The following is a 9190-nucleotide window of genomic DNA, read 5'->3' on the forward strand; positions in this document are numbered from 1 at the left end:
GTGAGTTTTCCTTGCCCTTATGTGGGCCTACCGAGGATGTCGTGGTGGTTTGTGCAGCCCTTTGAGACACTAGTGATTTAGGGCTATATAAGTAAACATTGATTGATTGATTGATTGACATGTATTAACTGTAAATTTCGATGTATTTATGATGAGTACTACTGATAGCTTAGTAATATAACACACACTGAACAAATTATTTGTTCTCATTTAATTGCATATGAGAGTTAGATCCAAACAAAGTCAGTACTACACAATAACTATATCAGTGGTTCTTAACCTGGGTTCGATCGAACTCTAGGGGGTTCGGTGGAGGTCAAGATACACCTGACTCATCGTGTAAATAAAAACTTCTCCCTATCGGCGTATTATGGATACGGCAACAGCAGAAGTCACACTGATTTTCAGGTGCCTAATTTGCTGTGAGTTCGTGCACTGTGTTGGTTTTGTTCTTTTAACAAGGTGATGGTCATGCATGGATCATTTTGTGCACCAGTACAAAAAATATATAACTTTGTCTTGTATTTGAAAATGTATAATTTTTTTTCACTAAAGAAGGGTTTGGTGAATGAGCATATGAAACTGGTGGGGTTCGGTACCTCCAACGAGGTTAAGAACCACTGAACTAGACGAAGCAATTCCGGAAGCAATTGCGCGAAAATGCTCCAATGCTGAAGTTAATCAGAAATGCTGACAGAATATAGTACGAATGTAACAGTTTGAATTTTTTTTCCAGGAAAACCGCAATTTGGTTTGGAACTGGGGAAAGTGTCAGTTTTGTTACGCCTGTTCGGCATTGTGATGCCGGGTTCGATTCCCTCGTGGATGCGTCAACAAGTGAACACAGCAAAGGTAAGATATAAACAATTTATTTAACGAAAAGGATCTATGAAACAAAACACTGGTGCTAATGAAAGGCAACCCAAAGACGCTAGCATAAAAGCTAGGATATACAAAAATGAGAACTAAACTGGCACATAGACACATTAAAGAGTAAAACAAAACATACAGCATGAGAGCTGGAATAAACAAATGGCTGAGCGTGAAAAGCTAGCGAGAATATACATACGATGACAGAGTGCAGGCGTAACTTGTTGCGTGAAAGCAAATTATGAACCCAGGCTGAACAAACAAAAGAGGACGGCTTATAAAGTGACGGTGATTATCTGTAGCAGGTGTGCGGGGCGTGAGCAGCAGGTGAACTGATGAGTGACCATGGTGACATTGCAAACAGGAAATAAGGAGTCGGAGAAATATACAAAATAGAAAAATAAATAGTGTAGATCTGAGCAGCAGATCGCAACACGTTTGAATGTCCAGGATGAGTGGAATGTGTTAATGTTGAAATGGTTTGAAAAGGTTGAAAAATCTTAGTTTTTTTTGTCCTGATGTGTTGACGGTGGAACAGTTGAAAAATGTGGGAGGAGTAGTAGCCAGAAAAAGAGTGGAAATAGAGCTTTGGAAAACCAGGAATTCTAGAAAATCCTAGATTTTTTTTTAACGTGAAAGAAATGTACTTCGAATTTTTAGAATGTAGGAATGTGTTGAAGGTGGAATGGTATGAATAGGTAGAAAAATGTGGAAATAGTGAAAGTTTGAAAAATGGCCAATTCATTCTAAATAGGAAACGTGTCACGGAAAACTGGGAATTCTGGATAATCAGGGAATTTCTGGAACTTGTCAATGGAAAGCCTGCGATTGCTGAATAGGCTGAACAGATTGAAGTTGGAATGGTTTGAATTGGATGAAAAATGTGGAAGGCAGAGCGCGCCAAAATCTGGAGAAGAAAAATAATAATAAATAAATGAATTTTGGTGTAAAAAACCCCGATGTGTGAATGCTCTGGAGCAATCACACAATTAGACAAAAACAAAAACCATTACCTCCTTGTCGTTTAAATGTTTTTGTTTTTGCTCTCAAAGTCCTCCTGTGTCCAGGGAATTATACCCTTAATAAAAACAAAAAAATGTTGTTGTTTTTAAAAAAAATACATATAATGACCTCATCACTTTAGTATCGTTCATGTTCTGATACTACCATCGACAGCAACAATTTATGGATTGATCCGTGCTTCCATCTACCATTTTTAAACTTTAATAAGCATTTATTTCTTAGTGTTGTTTCATGCTAGCTTAGCAGTTAGCTAAGCTATTAGCATGCCTCTTCTTGAGATACTTGATAATGATACTTAAGATACTAAAAAATGCTGTATATTTGTCGTAATGGAGGTGATTCTGACCACAGAACTTTCCTCCAGAAGGTTTTATCTTTGTACAAGGTATGTCAGATGAAAAATGGAGCTGTTTGGCCACAATACCCAGCAATATGTTTGGAAGAGAAAAGGTGAGACCTTTAATCCCAGGAACACCAAACCTACCTTCAAGCATGGTGGTGGTAGTATTTTGTTCTGGGCCTGTTTTGCTGCCAATGGAACTGGTGCTTTACAGAGAGTAAATGGGACAATGAAAAAGAAGAATTACTTCCAAATTCTTCAGGATAACCTAAAATCATCAGCCAAGAAGTTGGGTATTTGGCGCAGTTGGGTGTTCCAACAGGAAAGTGACCCCAAACATATGTCAAAAGTGGTAAAGGAATGGCTAAATTAGGCCAGAATTAAGGTTTTAGAATGTATTTCTCAAAGTCCTGACTTGAACGTGTGGACAATGCTGAAGAAACAAGTCCATGTATGTAGTAACCAAATAATAACATTGCTGCATGTATTCTTTTGACCCAGCAGATTTGGTCACATTTTCAGTAGACCAGTGGTTCTTGACCTTGTTGGAAGTACCGAACTCCACCTGTTTCATATGTGCATCCACCGAACCATTCTTTAGTGAAAAATAAAAGTTTTTTTTGTTTTTTTTTCAAATTCAAGACAAAGTTACATGTTTTTTTACTGGTGCACAAAATAACCGTGCATGAATATCACCTTGTTCAAAGAACAAAACCAACAGTGCATGAACAAACAACAAAATACACACCTGCAAATTAGATGGAAAATTAGAGGGAACATTCCTTGGGGGGTATCCATAATATGGTACAGGGAAACATTTTTATTTACACAATGAGTCGGGTGTGTCGTGACCTCCGCTGCAGAGGCTCTGCCGAACCCCTGAGGCCGACTAACCCAACACCTATGGTTCGATCGAACTCAGGTTAAGAACCACAAATTCATAAAAGAACCAAACTTCATGAATGTTTTTTGTGACCAACATGTGCTCCAATCACTCCATCACAAAAAAATAAGAGTTGCAGAAATGATTGGAAACTCAAGACAGCCATGACATTATGTCCTTTACAAGTGTATGTAAACTTTTGACCACGACTCTCCCGTCTAAAGGCAAAACCTAGTAACTCCCTTCTCGCTGATTTTGAGAAAACAAAGGAAAACCAATCTATCTTGATGCTGTCTTACAAAGATCTACAAAGTCATCAAACGTATAGATGTTTTCTTGAGCTTTCATTTTCTTGCCGATTGAGCCATGGATTGAATCTGCTCTTATGAACGTGTGCCCTTTCTCCAGATATTTTATCACGATCTAGGGTGGGCCCCATTCTGCGTTTGCACATTGGGCAAGAGCCGTGTACAGTGTCCAGTTTTTATTTTGACCTCCACAGTTATCTGCCCAAAAGAGTATGCAAGGGGAAGAATCAAGAACAATACATTTAATGAAGGTGCTTGCAACGTCCTGGGCCAATCTTCCAAATATCCCCTGGTGCCATAATATCACATAATCAGGTTGACCGTCGGCCCCCATTCGTGCAAATGTCTCATTAAAGACAATAAGGCGACTGACAAAGAAGCTCCGATTGGTCCCTTGAGATACTAGGTTTTTCTGTTGTATCTACGCGGTTATGTGGTAGTTGCTAGGTCCTGCCATGCGCGTAACAGCTTACTTACGGAACAAATCACAATATCGCATACACTAATGCATGGGTGTCAAACTCTGGCCCGCCGTGTAATTTAATTTGGCCCTTGAGGCAATATCAATTTAGCCTTAGAGCTGGCCCGCCGGTGTTATACAGCGTCGGTGCCGCTGTAACACCGCATTCGCCGCTAATACTCATATTTGCCAACCCTCCTAATTTTTCTGGTAGACTCCCGAAGTTCAGTGCCCCTCCCGAAAAACTCCCGGGGCAACCATTCTCCCGAATTTCTACCGATTTCCACCTGGACAACTATATTGGGGGCGTGCATTTAAGGCACTGCCTTTAGCGTTCTCTACAACCTGTCGTCACGTCCGCTTTTCCTCCATACTAACAGCATGTCACATAATATTTGTGGCTTCTACACACACACACGTGAATGCAACGTATACTTGGTCAACAGCCATACAGGTCACACTGAGGGTGGCCGTATAACCAACATTAGCACTGTTACAAATATGCGCCACACCAAACAAGAATGACAAACACATTTCGGGTGAACATCCGCACTGTAACACAACAGAATAAATACCCAGAACCCTTTGCAGCACTAGGGACGGCGTGGCGCAGTGGGGAGAGTGGCCGTGCACAACCCGAGCGTCCCTGGTTCAATTCCCACCTAGTACCAAGCTCGTCACGTCCGTTGTGTCCTGAGCAAGACACTTCACCCTTGCTCCTGATGGGTGCTGGTTGGCGCCTTGCATGGCAGCTCCCTCCATCAGTGTGTTAATGTGTGTGTGAATGGGTAAATGTGGAAGTAGTGTCAAAGCGCTTTGAGTACCTTGAAGGTAGAAAAGCGCTATACAAGTACAACCCATTTATCATTTATTTATTTAATTCTTCCGGGAAACTTCCAGCAAACTGACCAATAATTAACGTTTTATTCATGCATTTTCTCTTGCTACTTCAAGGCTTGAATGTTTGGTTCATTCATTATTTGTTATTTTATTTTCAAATGTATTAATAGCCTGTGGAAAATATTGAATTGAATTGAATTATATTTATATAGCGCTTTTCTCTAGTGACTCAAAGCGTTTTACATACTGAAACCCAATATCTAAGTTACATTTAAACCAGTGTGGGTGGCACTGGGAGCAGGTGGGTAAAGTGTCTTGCCCAAGGACACAACGGCAGTGACTAGGATGGCGGAAGCGGGAATCGAACCTGCAACCCTCAAGTTGCTGGCACGGTAGCTCTACCAACCGAGCTATGCTATGCTAATATTTGATATTTACCTCAGAAGATTGCAAATAGAAAAAAAAAGGCATAACATGTTTATTTAAATTTTATCTGATATGCCATTGATATTTTTTTAATTATTATTAATATTGTTTGAAACTGGATTTTGCATGTCACTAAAGTTATATAAGCCTTGCTTGTTCAATATTTAATGCAAAACTTGTTTGGGTCCCTATTAAAAGGTTGATTTGTTCAACCTTGGCCCGCGGCTTTGTTCCGTTTAAAATTTTGGCCCACTCTGTATTTGAGTTTGACACCCCTGCACTAATGTAAAGCATGTCACCTAGGAACTCCAAAATTATTATCAGCTCAGTTTTGACCAAAATTGAGTTACTGGGTTTTGCCTTTGGACGGGAGGACTGTACACACTAGAGATGCGCGGTTTGCAGTCTCATCCGCGGAGTCCGCGGATAAACCGCGGGTCGGGCGGTTGACATGACGAAAACATTTATTTTGATTAGATTCGGGCGGGTGGCGGTTGAACCATCCGGAAATATTTGATATACATGGTTCTGTGATCGGTATACGTTGCCATTCAAAGTGCCCTTTAAGACCCCTGTCATAAAGCGAAGAAGACAATAAAAGACGCTATTATTCTCCTGAATGACTGCTGGTAGTCACCCAGATAATAAGTATTAGGGCGTGGTCTGAAGCCATTGGCTTTGTCGCCTACTACAGCATGTACGATCTGCTTGTCAGTCCAGCATCATGATGTGTGTGGCTTCCGCGGCAACACCCACACGATTGCAAGGCATACTGGGTGACACAGAGTACACTAATGGTTGTGATATAAACAATTGTAATACTCTTAGTAATATGCGCCACGCTGTGAAGCCACACCAATTAAGAACGACAAACACATTTCGGGAGAACATCCTCACAGTAACACAACATAAACGCAACACAACAAATACCCATAATCCTTTGTATTCATGACACTTCCAGACTATTTTATACACGCCGCTAGCAGCAACCCCCTCGTGCGCGTCGGTAAGGTGGGCGGGGATGGGGGCGCGGGGGTGTAAAATATGTTCAAGAAGTGTCACGGATACAAAGGATTATGGGTATTTATTGTGTTGCGTTTATGTTGTGTTAATGTGAGGAATGTGCTCCCGAAATGTGTTTGCCAATCTTATTGGGTGTGGCTTCACAGCGTGGCGCATATTAGTAAGTGTTAAAGTTGTTTATATCACAACCATCAGTGTAATCTGTATCACCCAGTATGCCTTTCAATCCTGAACGTGTAATTGCGGAAGCTGCATACAACATGTTGCCGGACCAACAATCGGTTTCGTACATGTTGTTGAAGGTGTCGAAGGCAATGGCTTAACAGCACGGCCATATTTTTGTAATCAGGATGAACGCTATTGGATAGTCGCGGGAATGTTAGCGGCTCCAGTTGTCATCATTACTCTGTGAAACAGGTTTAAATAGCTCTGTGAGTGGTAAAGGCGGACAACCTCCGATGTATTTCAGCGGACGGTTGGCGGGCGGGTACGGTCCTGATAAAATGTTGGTGCGGGTGGACGGTGGGTGGATGACGACTTTGATGATGCGGATGCGGATGATATAATTGCCTATCCGCGCATCTCTAGTACACACACATATATATATATATACATATATACACACACACACACACACACACACACACACACACACACACACACACACACACACAGTACATACCCATATTTTGAGGTTCTACTGTATTCGTGACACGTGTGTTTTCATTTTGAGCAACTTTAAGCAAAGTATGTGGTTGAAGTACACAAGTAAAACAGGTGAAAATAAATGAGAAAAGACACAACTCACCGATGCATTCCTTTCTCCACTTTTCGGCGTCTTTCCGTGCGTCGTTTTGTGCAACACCGGATGGCTCCTCTGACGTTTGACTTGCTAATCGGGATGTTTCGAGTTTGTCAAGAAGCCTGCATTGTTTCTGTCTCCAGAGGTTGAGAGGAAGCTGGAGTAGAATGTTCTGAGGGCTCTTCTGAAGGCCTCTGGGTAAATAGCTTTATCTGTGCCACCACTTCAACGTTCAGGCTTGTGTATTATGAGACTTGTTGAAAAGAGCATGGAAGATAGATGTTCACCGTGCGGAGTCCGAAATGCTTCTCAGGAGGACTTCTTGGCTACGGTTGCTATATTCCAGTCCCTAAGGCATGTGGAAGATCGTGACATGGGTGGTCCATTGGGTACATCCAAGCACCGGAGTTCTGAATGAACTTCCTTTCTGTTTCCTGGAGTGTGATGAGGGTTTGTCTGCTGAGGTATTTTGTTGTCTGACAGGTGTGTTATTGGGACAGGTGAGGCTCCTGCTGGTGTATTTTATGCAATGACCAGGTCCAGGCTCGCAGGTGGTGTGAGTTTCTAACAATCAGAGAGGAGAGTTTGAGAGGCAATCCAGGTTGTCACGGTAACAGCAGTTAGAGGTCACGGGTTTAGATTTAGATTTGCTGTGTTCCAGTCGGAGTTGGCTGTTTTGATGGAAGAGGTAGGTGGTGGGAAAGTATCCCTGAGGTATTTATAGACATGTACAAATAAAAAATAAAAAATGCTATTAGATAATAATTGCTTGATGTCCTTATTTTTTCCGAGGTAGAAAGCAGAGGCTTCTTCTGAGTAGATGGACGAGAAAATGATTGGAGGTAAGTAGGTCCGTCAATTATTCTTGTATCATTCAGACAAAAAATAATGCTGGTGTCTTTTCAACTAGAGAATGAATACAATAGTGTCCGTTTCAGCACAATCTGAGGAAGTCTGAGTGGTCTTTTGTAAGGGAAAAAGCAAAAAAAAAAAAAAAAGAAACAACTGAAGATCCGACTTGACTTGAACAGGAAGTTTCTTCAGTGGTTCCACCTACAAAGGACACAAAGAGAGACAGGTTGAAATAGGAGCACATTAATGGTTTCAAGACACCTTCGTGTATAGTTCCATCAGCCTGGAGGTTCAATGAGTGCTAATAAATAACATAACATATTTTTTGGACTATAAGGCGCGCAAAAAATCCTGTCTTTTTCTTAAAAATCGACAGTGCACCTTATAACCCGGTGTGCCTCATATAAATATTTATATATATATATATATATATATATATATATATATATATATATATATATATATACATATACAAACCCCGTTTCCATGGGAAATTGTGTTAGATGTAAATATAAACGGAATACAATGATTTGCAAATCATTTTCAACCCATATTCAGTTGAATATGCTGCAAAGACAACAAAGATGATGTTCAAACTCAAACTTTATTTTCTTTACCGGTAACTTAGAATTTCATGGCTGCAACATGTGCCAAAGTAGTTGGAAAAGGGCATGTTCACCACTGTGTTACATCACCTTTTCTTTTAACAACACTCAATAAACGTTTGGGAACTGAGGAAACTAATTGTTGAAGCTTTGAAAGTGGAATTCTTTCCCATTCTTGTTTTATGTAGAGCTTCAGTCATTCAACAGTCCGGAGTCTCCGCCGTCGTATTTTACGCTTCATAATGCGCCACACATTTTCCATGGGAGACAGGTTTGGACTGCAGGCGGGCCAGGAAAGTACCCGCACTCTTTTACTACGAAGCCACGCTGTTGTAACACGTGGCTTGGCATTGTCTTGCTGAAATAAACAGAGGCGTCCAGGATAACGTTGCTTGGATGACAACATATGTTGCTCCAAAACCTGTATGGACTTGTCAACATTAATGGTGCCTTCACAGATGTGTAAGTTACCCATGCCTTGGGCACTAATACACCCCCATACCATCACAGATGCTGGCTTTTGAACTTTGCGCCTATAACAATCTGAATGGTTATTTTCCTCTTTGCTCCGGAGGACACCACGTCCACAGTTTCCAAATATAATTTGAAATGTGGACTCGTCAGACCACAGAACACCTTTCTACTTTGCATCAGTCCATCTTAGATGAGCTCTGGCCCAGCGAAGCGTTTCAGGTTATTATTGATAAATGGGTTTGGCTTTGCATAGTAGTTTTAACTTGCACTTACAGATGTAGCGA

The 9190-nt window shown here is 41.1% G+C and overlaps 1 protein-coding gene across 2 annotated transcripts in view; it reads right to left on the reverse strand.

Moving 5' to 3' along the window:
• LOC133541057 (thyroid hormone receptor alpha) overlaps positions 1 to 7991 on the reverse strand; it is a 172076-nt gene extending 164085 nt beyond the window's left edge. The window contains exons 1-2 of one of the 2 annotated variants that reach the window (XM_061884133.1): positions 6982 to 7991; positions 2378 to 2439 (exon numbers count right to left, since the gene is read on the reverse strand). The gene's annotated coding sequence lies outside the window, so the exon portion shown is untranslated. The remainder of the gene's footprint in view (positions 1 to 2377; positions 2440 to 6981) is intronic. The other variant, XM_061884132.1, reaches the window with a different exon arrangement.
• Between the last annotated feature and the right edge of the window lie 1199 nt (positions 7992 to 9190).

Source organism: Nerophis ophidion, linkage group LG23 (genome assembly GCF_033978795.1).
Source record: "Nerophis ophidion isolate RoL-2023_Sa linkage group LG23, RoL_Noph_v1.0, whole genome shotgun sequence".
Classification (NCBI taxonomy): Eukaryota; Metazoa; Chordata; class Actinopteri; order Syngnathiformes; family Syngnathidae; genus Nerophis; species Nerophis ophidion.